General features: G+C 34.5%; 1 protein-coding gene across 3 annotated transcripts in view; it reads right to left on the bottom strand.

Annotated features, from left to right (window-relative positions):
* foxo (forkhead box, sub-group O) overlaps nt 1-18,822 on the bottom strand; it is a 176,102-nt gene that overhangs the window by 10,871 nt on the left and 146,409 nt on the right. Inside the window, exon 8 of one of the 3 annotated variants that reach the window (XR_015546182.1) lies at nt 418-17,302. The exons of the other annotated variants lie outside the window; for them this stretch is intronic. The gene's annotated coding sequence lies outside the window, so the exon portion shown is untranslated. Of the gene's footprint in view, nt 1-417; nt 17,303-18,822 lie in introns of those variants that run through there. 3 annotated transcript variants of the gene reach the window in all.

The raw sequence follows: 18,822 nt of genomic DNA, 5'->3' as shown, positions 1-18,822 counted from the left end.
CACTTTCCGCTTTCTGCGCCTCGATTTCAGGTGCTCGCATTTCGCGTTTTCATGGTATAAGGTATAATATATATAATTGGGCAAAATTAGAATCAATATATATATATTTTTTCCCCCCATTCATCCATGCTATGAAGAAAAAAGTTCGAATATATTTTGTGATTGCATCTATTATTACGTTAGACACTGGAAATCAGCGTTACGTCGCAAGTAAGACGTAAGTACTTAATGGGTAGCACTTAAATACTAAATGAGAAGAAAAAGAGATCAAATGATCGACATAGATCCTCGGAGAAATGGAAAAGACAGTTTTATCGTCCAGGTTCGTTACATTTCGTGATTCGAGTTGGTGGCAATTCGAGAGAAGTGTCTCATTGTCCGCGATTTTATTTTCGAATCTTACGAGTTCACTGTGCGTTTCTTTTTTCCTTTTGATTGCGTAATCGCAAATTCAACGAGTATCGTTGGCTGTGTTCGCGGTAAAAAGAGTATACAATTAATCGAAACTGTATCGATGTCTTTAACGGCGCGAAAGTATCGGCATTTCTGTCCCAATGAAACCAGTCGACTTTCTTTCCAAGCAGTAATTAACTGTCGCCTTGCAAACCGCCCGATTGCGAATTTCCGAATTCCATTTCGCGAAGCGTTTTATTGTGCAACGATCTTAGTAGATTACCATTACCGGTGAATCGTTTTTTTATACAGCGTAACTCGTAACGAATGTTTCAACGTTGATTTGCGCGAAAAAAATCTTTCGGCATAAAAAGTATTTTGACATGAACATTATTTTGTGACGCTAAACACTTTTGCGATTGTTTATTATAATGTTCATGCATGTTTTCAGGTAGTTAAACGTTACTAAATAATAGTGTTAATAGCGTATCTGAAATTCTATGGTTCGCAAAGAGAGAGATTTCACCTGTTTTACAAAATATTATACGTCTAACTTGCGAGTGAAGTAAATATTTACGCGAACAATACAATGCACACGTATATGCTCGCATTCACGTTTCATTCTAGGTCAAACGCTGTTAATTACGAATTAAGTACACATATAGAATGTATATAATTACACTAATAGCGACATTAATTATAATGCTACTGATATTACAAAGCAAACAGTAGGTACTACTGAATATTCGCTTTTACATTCGATTCAATGTAAGAAATTTGTAATTATTGTTTCTTTTTTTTTTTAATCACTATTAATAACAAATGTTTATATATATATATATTTTTTTTAAATTAATCTAAATTATAATAAAATATGAGATTATGCGAGAAGAATTTTTTAACAATTTAAACTGAGTTGTTTCAATATTATTTTCTTTTACACGATTAAATCTTAATACGAAAAAGAAAAAAATATAGAGAGCTACATTTTTGACGATATATTTTTGTTCAGTATAGGATGATATATATGACGCCATTCACTGAATATATAAATGTACCTTCAATATCACGTAATAATTTTGATTCCTGCATTTACTAAAAAGAGAAAATATCATTTTTTTTTTTAGTATAATAGTATATACACCGTATTTTTGGAGTATGTGTTCGAATACTCCGTAAACACGAACGCTACCTTCTTCAGTATTTAAAGGGCTAATCGCGAGAGCATTAATAATACTTGCAGCTCGTATCAATTGCACAATTACACATCGAATCAACCTTCCATTTCGGCCATCCATTACCGTGACTCCGAAACGCGTTCAATATACGAAGAGCAGTTCGGCCCGATTCAATTTGAAAAAATAGGTTGCGTTAGCTTTGCATAGAGCACAGTTTTTTATATTTTTAATTTCCATCCCGGCAGCGCCATTTCTATCTGTCACTGACACACGGGACGGGGTTTGGGATAGTGGTGGCGTACCATGCCGATGTATGATCTGCCTGCTGATATATGGCAGTAACGTGAGCAAAAATGCGGGGCCGATTGAATTACATTGAGTTACGTGTCGTTACGCAATGTATCTACGAACGGGCAGAATGGAGAATGCAGAAGGGGATAGTGGGGAAGAGCGCAGCGGAGGAGTGGAATTTATAGCACGACCTTTTGGTTACGTTTGATTTTGAAAAATCGTCACCGCCAAAAATTACGAGCCCACCCACGCGCGTACGTTTTGGCACGTGCGCGTCGACCATATTTATTTGTCCCACGTGTTCTTCGTTTCGCTTCGCGTCTCCCTTTCTTTCCTCTCTTTCCGTATCGCTCTCACTCACGCGCATTTTGAATCCTCTCTGCCCGCCGCTTTCCCGAAGAAATATACGGTCGGAGGAAACGACGTCGTATAATACTTGTGCGACGTTTATCGTTATGCATGCTGAAATTACAAATTAAGTGCGACATACTTAAATAGCGGAAAAGCAACAAAAAAAATGATACATTTAACAGTGCGCTTATATGTGCTTATATACTTGATTTGTTCTTTTAACCATATTTGTTTTTTTCTTTATGCCTTTTGCTTCTCTTAAAATGTATCAAATGCATATTATGTATTAAGATATTGAATGACGCTAATTTCAGCGTCTAACCCGTCATATGAGAAAGAACTAACGAAAATTAGTGTGATACAATAGTATTCCTATAATTCAACTCTTACAAGCACATGGCATAATTTATTACTTTCCTAATTACAGTATAGCTAATCACACGTTATAGACATAGCCATGCAAACATTATCCGATTGGCCGATAAGTTTTTATATATTCTCCGTTCCAAGGACGAAGCCATGAATTTCGTAAAGACCACGATATCGCGGTAGCACACAACTATTCGGCCAACGGTCATTATCGAAGGGTTATAGCAATATCCTATTTGCTCTTAGAGATAGTTTGACTCCAGATAGAGAGACGGTGCCGGTCGGCCAGCAATGAGCAAAGGGGATGAAAGGAGACGATGGAGAGAAAGAGGGTGCGGAAAGAGGCAAAAGAAGAATGAGGAGGGTTAGCCTGTCGAGTGGTGTAGAGGGGAAACAGCGGGCTCGTTGGTGCAAGGGGACGAAAGACGCGTGTCGGTGCGCCGAAGGAGGGTACGTGGCAAGATAGGGACGGGTGGGAGGGTTGGCCACGTGGCGCCGCGGCGCGCCGTTCCGGCGCCGTCGTCTCGCACACCCCGTGTACGGCTCAGTTCCACTTCAACCCCCAGCACAACGGCCCAACCGGCTGACTGGCTGGCTGGCTGGCTGGCTGGCTGGCTGGCTGACTGGCTGACTAGCTGACTAGCTGACTGGTTCTTTTCGTCTTCTGTGAGACGAACGGAACTATCTGATCGCACCGTTATCGAGGAATGTAGCTTGAATCGATCATATCGGGTGATCCGAAAATATATTATAATCTTACAGTTATGGATCGAGATACGGGAAATTAATTTGTATTGATTTGTAAGAATCGAAGTAAAAATTTACAGAATTCTTTTAGAAATTTCTATAAGGGGAAATTATTTCGATTAAAATTGATAATTTGTTAGTTAATTTTTTAATTTTACTTAAAATTAGATAAAAATAAGTTTCTGTTATCCAGTGCAAGTTTTAAATTTAAAAATCTGATTTGATACATTCTTTTATTTTTCATTAATATATGTAATTCCATAAATATCGATATTCTAAATGTTATCCTTCTTGTATTCTTGTTACATTGGCTATTTGAGATAATGAAACAAATACACTATTGGTAATACATCTAGTATATCGATCTCGCTTAGTCGAGACGGCGACGTTTAACTCATTTTGCATGACCTTCGACCTATGTTCATAATTTGGCGATAGTTAAGGATTATATCGACTGATATTAAATCGCTTTTGTGCCGTAAAATTAAATTAAGCGCTTTGAAAGTATTGCCGCTTGTTTGCAATAAACGGCATTGTTTCACGCCGATTATCGATTTTAACATGGCCAGAGAGAAATTTTGGCTCCAAGACGTGACGATAAAGAATAGAAGAAGTAGCATAAAGAATAGCATACAGGAGGAGATACCATACTCAGACTAGTAATTTTGAAACAGATTTCTCTTTTAACAAAAATTTCATAATTAAAATATAAATAGAATTAAACAAACTAAATTTTCACACTTATACACAAATAATAAGTACTTTTCAATTATTTTCAAGAAATTTTCTAAAAAATCTATTAAAACTTGACAGAAGCAGAATATCTCATGGAATAACGGAGATCAATAACTTTTAATTATATCTTTTCTACGAAAAATCGATATCCTAAGCTTCTTGAGAAAAAACGCAGAGAATCTATCTATAAAAGGATGCTTTATGAAAGATATTGCAACGGCCATCAGATTTTTCCACGTCACTAGAAATTTGAAAATGCCGCTCGATTAATATGCGATTCTTCTAGGAAAAATTAATATTTTAACCGTACACTCTTAAGTTGAGATTCGCGTGCTGTGCAAATCTTACACACGCTAAATAATATATTACGACGTACAATTTAATCTTATTTTTGTACAATTATATTAGTATTTATCGCTTAAGCTCTTGCTGTCGTAAATAAGTCTAAACTGCGTTTATGTAACTTGTTTAATTTATTAACTAGAAAAATCTACTAAACATATCTCGAATATTTTGCATTGTAAAGATTTCAGCGTATCTCACTTTACTTAATTACTTTACGTAACTCACTTAATTACTTTTCGCCTTGTTTTACTAAATCTTGACGTTTAATTATCTTTATTACGGTAACTGAATTCACAACGTAATTTGGCATCAAAGCGAGCACTTGCTATATATTTAAATCTCTGATTCGTTGACATATTATTGTCGTCATATTCGGGAACACTTATTCTTAATTAGCTCATGAATGTTTTATTCAAGACAGTTCAAATCAAGTTTGTAGAAAATTGGTTCGTCATAACGTCATTACCGTGAAATGATCTTTCATGCTCCATTCGATTACTGTTAAACTGTATAACTCTTTAGAACTTTATATTGCACGTATATATAAATATTACATCGAGCTTAACAATCAAATTAAAGGTGTCAATTAGAAGTTTTTTCTAAGATTACAAATTTTATAATAAGTAATGTATACAAAACATGTAATATCTAGTAAATGTTCAATTTGTCAAATTTACTGTTGCTCTATGACATTTATAAAAAACTAATTGTCACATTTATTTACTGCAAGCTCCTTTAGGTCAATTATTCAATATCTATTCATATAATGAAACAGAAAAAAAATGACAGTGTGACCGCAAGGATAACATAGTGCATCTTGCATTCGCGAAGTAGAACGAGTCAGTTGCGAGTCAGGCAGATCACAACGCTTTTCGATTCGACTCGATTCGACTCGACTCGACAGCTTCGAGTTCTCCCGCTTGCCTGCTTCGCGGTCCTATACTTATACGTTACGTCAGCATGTTTCAGCGGCTGCCGGTGCCCGAAAGTTTTCGCCCGGCGACAAGATATTTCAAGTGGTCGCCCGGTCGCTCAGTCGCGCGATCGTCCCGCGCTGAAATATTGGACGGCTCTTTCTTGCAGCCGCATATTCTTCCTCCACCTCCGGGCACACCCCGGTACTGCCGCCACTTTCCACCGCCAACCACCACCCCTCGCTACCCACCCCAACGTCCCTGTCATCCACCATCTCCCGCGACCTTCTTTTTCTCCCCCGGCTTCCTTCTTTTCCGTTCCCAAACTCTTCCTCCGCTGTCTAACCTCCTTCCACTCTCTTCCTTCTTCTTTTCCTCCGTCCTGACGTCTTCTCTTCGATGGTCGGGCGCCTGCCTTCGCGCAAGAACTTCACGACTTATGACTCGCGTATTAAGTCCGGCGAAGCCCCGGCTATCCGCCGTTAACTACCCATGAATGAGTTACGCTCGGCCGACGCTAATTTCCCAGATTGTCCGAAAGGGACGTAAAGTGTCTATTAATCCGCGTAACGAGGACAAAGCTGCTCCGGTCTCAGTCGCAGGGGTGTCCTCGGAGGAAGAGCTACGAGCTCCTTTCCGGTCCTCGGCGAAGGACGACGACAAAGAAAATGGGAAAAACGTTGTCGTGAAGAATCATGAAAGATCCACGTCGCGAACGCGCGTGATCCTCGGTAAACTTAATCGCGTACAGTCCAAGAATACATATTTTTCGCGAATTTTAGGGAACTGAGTGACAAGATTGACGTGATGAAATGTAGATGATGTGTGTGAGACAATAGGTTAAATTTGGCAAAAACACATGTTTTATTATACCCCTTATCGACGAGATTGTTAGATTAAAATCTACTTTTTCACAGAGATTTCCTAAGATTCTTTGCCTTCATATATACGGGTGATTTTATGACACAAGCTAAAAATATCAGGAGAGAGTTACATCTAAATATTGGGTTATACATGAACAATTTGCACTACTAAATACATCTTGTGCTACTAAAAGTTTTAGTTTTTATATTTATCAAAAGAATTACGGAATCATCTCTTTAAAAAAAAATGGAAACTTTGATGAATAATTTCTTAATTGTTCAAATCCAGCTTAGTATTTAGATGTTACATAGATAAGAATTTTTTATATGTATAGATAAAATTGAATAAAAAATGCAATAATTCTATTAGTAAACAAATTCTAAAAATTCTAATGGCACTGCATAAATTTGATAATTCTAATAAATATTTTTCTAAACTTTTATTTTAATAATACATTAATATAGTAATAATACATTTATATTGATTTAATAAATATTTCTATTATATTGATAATTTTTCTTTCTTCTCTATAAAACATGGATAGATACGAAAAAGTCTCATGAGCAGATCAGGCATCAATAATGTTATATAAAATAGAGATATAATTAATACACATATCGCTCATTTGTTACAACAATGACACAATTAAAAAAATTATTTTTCACAAAATAAGTTAAAAAGTTTAAAATTAGTAAAATTTTCAATATTTATTTTAAAATGCAATATTCGTGTAATAACTGATTATATAGAAGAATAAAAGTATGTTATTTTAAAGTATATATGGTATATTTTCATTTCTTTTTATTGATGTTTTTATTCTTTTTTTTGCAAGCAATTAATAAATGACAGTTTTTAAGTTATGTCGTAGCAAATGAACGATATGTGTATACTTTCGAAGTAGGTCACTCTTGAGTCATATATTTTAAGTTATAATGAATTCAAAGAGATGCAGGTACCAGTTAATACTATGTAATTTATTTTGGTAAAATCTCGCTAAAATTTGATGCATGTCACTTTTCGAGTAAACTATTCAATTAACGTCATTTAGTCGTATGGAAGTAGAACAGAGGATTTCCTATATTTATACGTATGATGTCTCATTTCCTTCAAAGAATGACATAAAATGACGTTGATTGGCCTATTTTCCGGAAATTGATTTAAATCGTAAATTAAAAATCTATATTTTTTCATATAATTTATTAGTGCATTGAGTTTTAAGAAATTCAAGATGTTTTTATTCTTCTTTATTTTTTATTCTTCTAATTAAGAAAAAAATAAAGTAGAAAAAAGAGAGAGAAAACATTATATTGTATAAACATGTATGTAACTTTTTGTAATTATTTTTATCGCTCAAATAAAAAATATTTTTAATCAAGCTTCCAAAATTTCTCGATAAATCTCAAATAAAAATATATTTTATTTGATATTATTTACATGAAATATTTCGCGTTATAACAAATAACGAGAAAACATTAGAGTTTCTCAAATTCTAATAAAACATTCTAAGACTAAGAAGCACGATGATCAAGCAGTTAATGCTCTATTCCGACTTACGCAAGAGATAAGAGATGGTTCGATACTACATATCGTTACAAGAGATAGCATGAGTCGGAGGACCTTGGCGGGAGAACGATGAGGGCAAGAAGGGAACTCCTTCCTTCGTGGCTCCGCGTCCTTCTTAAAGGATAACGACGGAAAACGCTGGGCGGAACAAAGTAGTTGGCGCCGATTAAACAAATCGCATTATAAGTTAGCCTCTGCTGGCTGGTAGTACCAAACTTACCAACTCGCTTTATATTAAGACGAACCGTCCTCCAGGACATCCCCCGGGCCGCGCGCCATGCTTGATCTGAGACCGGCTATAAACTTCAGAAATGTCTCTTCCCCTTCTTACTTCGACCTCGCCCTCCTCGCTTCAACACAGACGGGGAGAGGATATAATTGTTTAATTGAATTTATTAGGACGTCGCTCGTAGATTTGTCAAGGCTGACAGTTTTAGTCCTCGCGCCGTCGACGCGCCGCCGTCGTCACCGAGACCCACTCCTAACAGTTTTAGTCCTCACCCCAATCGCGAGCCTATACGTGTTACGGGACGATGTCAGGATCCTTTATTTCTCCCGAACTCGATCCAATCTTCGGTTCAACCCTCTGATCCTGACTAGCGCTCTATTACTCATAATTAACTCGTTCCAACGCGGGCTAGTTTGCGAGCGTCTGCGCTTTTCCGCGATTTCTCTGAACTTTAACCTCATGACCCGTCGAGAGCGAGCATCTCGAGGAGTGGCCGCGTTTCTTTATCTCATCAGATGAATGTTTCATACCGCGGCATGACGTTCGTAGGATCAACTGGAATTTTAATGTCACGCGAGAGGTAACGACTAGACGATTAATAGTTTCTAGCTAGATTTGGCATGCAAAAAATATCATTCGAAAGCCATTGCCCGATGTCATCGGTGGATAATCAGGCGACTGATTAAAATTTCATATATGCCGGTCGCCTCGCCGAAACGAAAAAGCATAAGATATATTTTTAGTGAGCAGTTATCATTCCATACTTTAACAATACGGCAAACAATTATTTCTCAAGAATATTTTCACTATGAAATTAAACTTTGTTAAGAGGAATTACAAAATTTAATTCTGATTCGCTTCTCACGCAGAGATCCATATTTCTATAGCATGAAATAAAAATGTGTTTTTCTCGACTTTAGTTCTGAAAATGTTAATGACTTTATCTTTCTATTATGATAAAAAACAATTTTCACATGCTTAATAATAATCAATTTCGCGTAGTTTAAATACGGTTATGGGAATTACTGATTGATTTTAGATAAGAACAACGAATATAGAAAGAGGAATAAAGAAAAAGTTGTAAGAGATTAAATTTCTCTCTAAAATTTAAACACGTCCACGGTATTAGACTGCCGTAAAAGTTGCTTTACGACGATGAAACCATCAAAACTATCGAGCGGCCTGATTGCATTTTCGTTCCGTTTTACAATCCTCACGAACGACGCCGGCGAAGTGCACGAGCATTATCGTTTTCAACTCGATTATCGTGATTCCGCGATGATCGACTGCGGAGCTGAACGCATACTGCACAACGACATTTATCTAGAAACTTTTTCCCCCAAACACGACGTATCCTATCTGCTCGACATAAATCCAGCAAAAACGAACGAATCGATAGATCCAGTGTACTTCGATTTAATAACTTCTCGAAAGAACTTAAGTGTTATAAAACTATTATAAGTGAAATTAATAAATAAAGCGCTGAGAATTTTATTGAACATACGCGAAGTCGATATTAATTACAATTAGGGAAGATTACTTAATTAACATATTAAATTTCGATCAGCGTTCCTTAAATTTCTTTAAATTATCTGAGAGGTAAAAGGAAAGGATTTTCTATGTACATATAATACGCGCGAATGTAATATAAAAATTTCGCGTACGATTGTATAAAAATAATTGGAAATAACGCGCTTCTAATACACTGGACAAATTTGATTAAAATAACATTATATATGCATGGCCGAATACATGCAGCGTGCATGGCAAGGTCATGTGATTAATTTCGAAGCGGGCCCTTATAAATCGAACGAATCAGTCGCTTATTCATCCGTCTCGGACGGATTCATCGGCCGTGTCATCCTTAGTCACTCTTGTGCCATCGCTCATATTCGAGCGAAGAAACGTGAGTTTTACGAATAAAAAGGAATTTCAGTCGAGGCGAAGGGTGCATCGTCCGCGAATTCTTTTGTAAGAACGTTCCATCAGCGATGTTAGTGTAACGTACGTGATTTCTCGCAATCGCGGTAACTCGATATCGGACTCATAAATTTACATTACGTTGGTAGAGATACGATTGTACCCTCGGAACGCATTTCAGCGATGTTAAGAATGATAGTGCAACTGAAATCGTATCCCGCTAATGGATGTGGAAAATTACGCAATTGAGAGATCTTTTTGCGAAAATTACCGTCGCTCGAAAAGAAATAACTGGATGTTTCACCGATTATATATTTAATTCAATCAAGAGCACTATATCCCGCTGTGCTGAACTTTCAAATATCAGGTCATCCGATAAGTTTATGCGTATTTGTTACGGAGAGTATATTTATCGCAATGAATTTTTGATACAGATGAAATAATATCATTAAGAAGAAATTGTTGAAAACAAAAAATAATATATATCATTCAATTTTATTAGAAAAATAACCTTTTTTTATTTACTTTTCAAAATTTGTTAAAAATTAATTACGTATAAATTATTGCAGTTTAATCTTATATATATATCTACAAAAATTTTGATTAATTCAAACATTTTATTTATATAATACAAAAAAATAAAATTAAAAGGCAAGAGTAAGATTTTGACACAGCCACTTGATATAAAATATCCTAAAATATCCACAGTACCTACTCTCGCAATGTACATACTTGTATTATTTCTGAAATACGCACTTTCACCCGACGAACGATACTAATCTCTCAGAAATCGGACGAAGCACTTTAATTTTCTGGCAGGTGGGTGAGTGAATGGACGTTGGAAAGGAGAAACTAGGGAGAAACGAATGGAAACGAGACAGAGTGGCCGGAAAATGCGCGAGAATCGAGATAGTGAGAGGAGGCACGGATAGGCAGACGGATGGATCGTTGTTGCCATGACAGTCCTCTCTCGGACGAGGGTGAGAGGATATATCATTCCTCCCGCGGTTCTCGATTTCTAAGATTCCATGTCTCACTTCACTTAACAAAAATTATATCCAGTTCCATGCAAACAATATGCAAACAAAATAATTTAATTTTATCTCGTGTTAAGATCAAATTGATATGTCGAAAATTATTAAAATTTTATTAAATAAAATAAATATTTAAAATATCATGTTTACATAGTTGTTATTTTATATAGTTGTTATTATCTCTAATATTATCACTATCTTAGATATCTTTTATTATTCATTAAAAAGAAATATATAATTTTACACACATAAACATCATATTTTTAAATAATCGAAAAATTATATTCATATGTTATTAATGTACATATGTTAAATATAATTTGTACGTAAAGCGAAAAATTTTATAGCAATTTTTCAAAGATATTGCTGATAATTTTGAAATACTTCAAATTCGTACTATAATATAACCAAATTAATAACATGATTCATTGTAGTAAAAGAAAAAAAACTGTCGTAAATAAAACTGAAATTACTAGAAATCAAATCGAAATACTGGAGGATCTAACAAGGTGTTACAAGTTTAGAAAAATTCGTTTATTACTAGCTGCTTTATCGCAATGAAAAAAATCTATAATGTAAGAATATATAATGTAAAATCAGGGAGTTAAAGGCATACGCATGTTCTTGCGGCGCAATTCAGATACTTTAAGGAGCTATGAGCTTGAATATCGTTTGAAAAGCTTTAAAAGTGAGAGAGCGAGCGAGTGAATAGGTAAACAAACGCCGGGGTTGTTTACCCTTCTGAGAATGTAGACTAGAGCAGGTTGTCCCGGAAGCCGGAGGCATCCGTTGCATACTTTCTTCCACCATGACCTATTCTATTTCATTGTGTTCCCCGATATTACCCCGATCTCTCTTAATTCTCTTTCTCGTAAAAATGGTGCCTTTCTTTGGATATTAAAGTATTTGAGACAGTGGATATTCATTGATGATCCATTATTGACGGCTAATTAAGCGTTTTCATATTCAATCGCGAGTGTCAATAAACGATTAATCGGGCAATAAATAAGCGTCAGTCGAGTCTATTTTTCTCTCATTTTCTTCTCCGATTATTTTGGTATATATTGTTTATTGGCATATACGTATCTATAAGTAAATTAAAAAATGTTTTCGAGAGAAATTGATTTAACATAGAATAGAGAGAATTATTTTAAACAAAAAAAAATTAAATGTAATAAAAATATTTTCCAAAGATATATATATCGTTAATGCAATAGTGTTGTTGTTACCATACATTTATCGCATTCCTGGCACATTTTTTAATGACGTTTTCAATAATTTTTCTATCGAAAACTAAGTTTTTGAAATATATTACATTTCTCATCTTCTTTATGAAATCTTTTGTACAGAACTCAACACATTAATCCCGATGTTCTATTGAAATTCAAAATCACAAGCGCGCATCTCCGCCTTTTCGGTGGTATCAAAAGGAAACCTCGCGTTACCTCCATCGAGAGGGCATTCCAGATGACGTCGCAAAACGCGTCATTAAGGGAACGAGAGCAAGTGTCGCTTAGGAACGACGACGACGACGACGGGGGAACCGATGTAATTATTTCAAGGCCACTGAACGCGCGATCGAGTGAGCGCGCCTCGCATCGGATCATCCTGCTCCAGTGATCCTGAGGCGCCGCTAATCTCCGATCCTTCCCGCGAGGACATATGTCCTCGAGGTCCATCCGTCCGTCCGTCCGTTCCTTCCTTCCTTCCTTCCTTCCTTCCTACATGCTGCCTCCGATAATGGTCGCAGACGTTACCCATCACTGATTTACCTAGACGAGAGAACCACAGCACGGAAGTTCACTCGGCGCGACAGTCGGGGGGAATTAACGCCCGGGGAGATTCGTCGCCGTCGTGACTTTATCGTGCGCGATCGCATAATCGATACCTGTGTCGGGTGGGCACACGCGAAAGTGCAACTTGATAAGATCGTAACGTGTTGTACGCTTTATCAGGATCAACGATTTCACATATTTCCTTTTGAAACTCTGAACGTGCCTAATCTTATTAAATAAGATTAAATAAGATGTTGTGTATGATGTAGACTCGCATAGCACTTTTGTAATAAAAACTTGATTTCTTCAGAGCCTCTGCATCTTCAGACACTTCAAACATCAATAAATATTTTAACAATTTTCAAATCTTCCTTTAAATATCCAGATTTCTGAAGTTTCTATATTTTCAAATTTTAAACCTGCAAATTCCTTTTTTTCTGTAAAATTTTTATAATTTTTGAATTTCATACGGTTCAAATAAATACATAAAATAATAATCGATAGTGTATAATTATCTCCATAAGATTATATTTTTGAAATGAGTTTGTAATCTCTCGAAAAACGATCCAGATATCTCTAATATCCACTCACTCTACGATAATCTGGTTAGGGAGATTGAAAGATGAACGAGAGTTTCTATTTATATATATATATATATCCGTAAATGATATTATAATCATTGGCGCAGAATGCTTTTAGATACACCAGACGGTACTTATATAGTCATCATAAAAAAGAGTATAAGTTATATAGATCAATTACACACATGATTTCGGTAAATTTGATGTACGATTGTGCGAATATGCGAACGTATTGTAACCGTTATTATTTGATTATGTCCTTATACACTTAATAGAAAGGTGTTTTCGATATTTGCGACTATAATTACATATTACCATGATTGCCATGGTTATTATTGCTATAATGTTAGTAATAATAATTATATATGTATAGTTCTATTACAAATGTATCTATATAGCACCGAAAATGATTACAAATTATAATTATTATTACTATAAAAATGGTGCAATTGCTATAAATTAAATTTTTATGTCAATTATATACATTTGTTGACAGAACTATACATAGTTATTATTACTAACATAATAAGCAGTAATAATCACAGTACTAAAAATTTTTCTCTCAGTCTCCACCACATATTATAATTTTCTTACTTTGTCACAACAATATTATAAATTGTAAAATTGTAAAAGTATATTTAAGTTATTATATTTACGCTATTGCATATATATTTATGTTACATAAATGACGTGTAAAGATACAATTTTTAATTGAAAATTAAAAAATGGAAGAGGAATGTTCATATGAAAATTGAATCGGATAAGTCGATTAATTCGATATGATAAGTTCGATTTGTGCATATCTGCTGCTACTTCAGGCGTACTTACGAAGGTTCGTTAAGTGAGTTGAGGTGAGATATAATAAGGCAAAGGTACGCGCTCGAAGTTTGCTATTAAGCGTGCGACTACGCGCGCGAGTGCGATAAATTTCTCGAAGACATCGAGCGTACTTAAGTTATAAGTTATAAATTACAAGTCTTCACACGCTCAGTTAAGTTTCCAGGCGACCGTAATTAAAGGGTAAGATTTCTGTGAGGCTGTGTTTCGTCGCAAGAGATAATTATACGTCTGACCTACTTTTGACGCTGCTTTATGTCAACATCCCCTTTCAAGATCGGGATAATTTATAAGCATATCTGCATGTGACGGCCAATTTTTAAGCGATACTTATTATTCGATATCTCTTTGGACATTTCAAACATAACTCTATATTTTTCATCACAAAATATATGCGAGTTATCTTTGACTTTATTGGCGATTAAACATTTTTCTAAATAATGATATAAAGGTAATGTCAAATATAATTTAGAATAGGTGTAATCGAGAAGAATATTACAAACAGTTAAAAAGGAGTGCCAACTACGATCAAAGTTAGATATTGGAATAATAATTTTATATGTAATTTCATTTTAAATACATCTGTACTGCACACAGAACACTTCCAAACTTGAACACATTGAAACTGAAATAATAATAATCTCACAAATTAAATTTGATCAATTTAAAGAACTTTGCGAAGAATATTACTTTAACTTATAGAAAAATAATTTAATCTCTTTAATTGAAAATATTATTTCATAATATATATAGTCTTTAAATTATTAAATATGGATTTTATTTTAGAAATTATTTGAAACTAATAATGAAAAAAATTAAAATGAGACTAAGTGAATAAATTGTGCACTAATTTTAGAAAAAAATAACCACATTCTAAGTTGTAGCAATATAATAATAAAAAAAAAGCTAATAATGTTCTGATAAAAATTAAGAAAAGATATGAATTCTTATACATTATACTCATTCAAATTCTAAATTCAAATATTATTTTCTTTATTCCTGGATATTTAAGCAATATAAAAACTGTTATTTAATGAAATTCAATGTTAAAATAAAAATTATATTTTGGACATTGGCTATATAAGAATGATATATGCGAGCTTCTATCAGTTCGCATGTTTCAGCATCACTGTATCACCGATCAACTCTTGGATGAAAGACAGAGGGATGCAGAGAAAAGGGAAGGGAGGAGTCGACCATTGATACCTGCCAATCACTGGGAGCGGTGCGCTCCGATTGTTCGTGGTGCAATTACAAGAGTAGATGAAAAAAAAGGGGATTAGGAGAGAGAGAGAGAGAGAGGGGAGGAAGGAGAGAGAGAGAGGGAGGGGAGACATAGGGAAAAAGAGCTGTCATGCGTCGTGACTGCGGCAGGGTGTCAAACAAATGACTCCCCTCAATTTGGCACATTCAGCGTGTAGCTTGTTGCGTGCCCATTCATCCCGCGATACCTCATCTCGCGGCATCAGGTCGTATACTCTTTTCTCTCTTCCTTTAGCGCGTGTCTTTGTGCATGTATCACGAAACATGTAAAACCATCAGGGCAATAGCGATACTCCGATGAATTTTCGTACATTGAATATATACGATTTTGTCAAAAGACTAGTAGAAAGATATTACTATTTTCGTGTAATATAAATTTACGTTCTTTTTCACATCATAGTATCAATGAAACTATCCGTTTGTAGATTCGTTCCAACATTTAATGCTTTTATTTTACTTGTTGATATAAAAAGTATTGTCATTTAATGATAAGTATGATGAAACGTGAAATCTTCAATATACACGAGAATTCCCGGAAAACACAAAGGACACGCTATCGTATATTACAAACGTAGGTAATCGGTGTCATATGTTTTAAATGTAAAATGGCATCATTTAAGTCTCAATTGCATAAATCAAGTTACAAATGTAAATTACATGTTAGACAATCTCATTTTGTGTTAATTGTAGAAAAGCAATATAATTCTCATTATTCGATAATATGATATGACAATATAGCATATACAAATATACGAGTATATTAATTTTTAAACGCCTTTTCGGTATAGCATACCTAACTTTTTTCTAATGCTTTTACCATTGCTTGTAATTTTTTTATTAGTAAAGATATATACATTTGCTTAATATCGTTATTCCTTAGTGTCTGACGTTTCGAGTGAAAAAAAATTGTTGTACAATATGTACGTTCTAATGAAATTTTTAAGTAATCGAATTGAATTGGGTATGCCATACTTATATGAAAGAACGATTTTGCTGAAGCATCTAAAAATTCAGCTAGATATACTATTTAAAAATAATGTTGGAATATCAAAAATTCAACCACAATAGTCTTAATATTCTAATAACCAGTTTGAATGTTCTGCGTAATTATTTGGTCAAACAAAATTTATTTTCAGATCTATACCTTCAGCTTTTTTTTTAGATACTTTAGCACAGTCATTCTTTCCATACAAGTGTACATTCCCGTATGGCGTTGGAAGGATTAAATATAAAATTTATGTATAAAACAATATGTGTATTATAAATTGTATTTTCTGAATTTCGCGAGAATTTCGTGAGATATCAATTCGTCAGGATATTCTACCTTCGACCAAAAGAAAACGCGATAATCATCGCTAGAATATATCGCGTATACATACGCACAAAAGACAACACGAACATGGGGTATACACTAAAAGTATTGTCGAGACGGAGGAACGTGGTCGTCGCCGTAACGGTGTTGTGTACACTTATTTAGCGTGTAAACACGGGGTTTGCCAGAAGAGCAACAAGTGCCCACTGATACTACTGCCGAGAGTAGCAGCTTGGTTTTACACCTCGCCTGTATACAGGGTACATACCAGGAAAGTCGGAGGTACACCCGCACTCAAACCGAATATCTCGAGTAGTTTGTGGCGGAATAGGAAGCCGCCATGACCGAAATTCTCGTTTCGGTTTAACGCCATTCTTAGCACTCAGTACGTCAACTTGATTTGAGATTTATTAGTTGGAAAAAAAGATTGCATTTGACGTTAATTTAAAGTAAGGATTAAATAACCAAGTAACTTGAAATTTTTATTATATTATTATATTATTTTAGTATATTGCAGATATTGTTTTCTTCTCTTGGAATGCTTGTTAAATCTGAATTTGTGTCATCATCTTGTCGTTCCTTTATTTCAAAAGTGATGCAACTAAAAAAAAAATCAAGTTTTTTAGAAAAAGGGAAAATTATTTTTCAACTTAACAGACAAGTATTAATTAATTAAATAATATTGACAAAAAATATACTTTTGGAATCATGATAATGTCATTTTTATCATTTCAAAACTCTTAAAAACCATATCTTTTTTGAGTTACGAGAACCTTGATATCCTACAAAATTAACAAATTCAAAATAATTCATTAAAAGTGACATAACTCCATAGTAAGAATACCACCAATAGTGTATATTTATCTCGGTCGGTTAAAACAACTAATCAAAATAAAATGATTTCTTCTTCAAACTTCAATCACAAAAAAATCTTAACTAAACGTTCTCTGTAGAAGACTCTCTTTTTATTTACAAAAATGACACAATTCAAAGTGCTATTTGGTGAACGGATTGTAAAATTAAGTTAGTTTACTTGATGATTGATAAAGTAATCTTTATTTGACTCATTTATGATAATAATTCAAAAATTACTTTAATTCTTTTAATTATATCACTTTTGAAGTAAAAGAATGTTATCAAATATATAATGTTCACAAATTACAAAATATTGATTGCCATTAACTATTCAAGGTTTTGTAAAACTTTAAATACGAGATAATTATGCCTGTTTTATTTATATAAATGGAAAGGATTGTTTTTCTGTAAACGCGGCAATTCATCCGATCCGAAAGAAATTAGACGCTAAACGAGTAGATCAATTTTGTATATGGCAAATATGTTTTGAAGTTTATACATAGACGCCATCATATAACGAGCGCAAGTGCGTCTTCGCTCTTTTTTGGCCGTGTAAGATTATCACGGAAAGAATTTTTCCCCGATTTTGGCAAGAAGCCGTTGCCGTCGGTTTCGTGGGGCGAGAACAGGAGTGGACGATGGACCAGTCGTGCGTCGACGACGCTGCCAACAGGCTACTTTCCTCCAACGGAAATACAGCGGACGGTCCCGGCGATGGATACCCGGCGATTCGAGCTTCCTATTGCTGTCGCGATCATTCCGCAGAGCGTTATAAATCGGTGTATACGGTTTGTAAAGTTTGGATTCATAGCATGGGATATCGGAAGGATGCGCTCCGCGATTTCTTCTTATTCGAGATGTCCGGTTTGCGATATAAAGACAGTGGGCAAAAATTTTATGATCTTTATTGACATTATAGATTCATAATAATATGACAAAATTTATAAATGTATAAATTATTTGCGTCAAAAAGGTAACAAAAAATTGTCTTACCTTTAAATAAGAAAAGATAAAAATAATTGATTAAAATGAAAAGTATGAAGAGAAGAAAATATATTGGCGAGCTATAAAGAAAAATGTTTGAAGAGAAATTGTAACTATAGATTATTATGTAGATAAAATTGTCGAGTGGCAACGATTCAAGTGTCGTTTATATATTACGTCGTAAATATATTGTGTTATCGATAAAAACAAAATAGTATAGCTAAATAATAGATTAGAGCAATTCAAACGCAGTTTAATTTTGCATGTGTTATAATATTAGAG

Source organism: Acromyrmex echinatior, chromosome 9, assembly GCF_024713525.1.
Source record: "Acromyrmex echinatior isolate Ae372 chromosome 9, ASM2471352v2, whole genome shotgun sequence".
Lineage (NCBI taxonomy): Eukaryota > Metazoa > Arthropoda > Insecta > Hymenoptera > Formicidae > Acromyrmex > Acromyrmex echinatior.
Note: the sequence above shows the minus strand (reverse complement) of the source record. Positions and strands in the feature narration are given on the sequence as shown.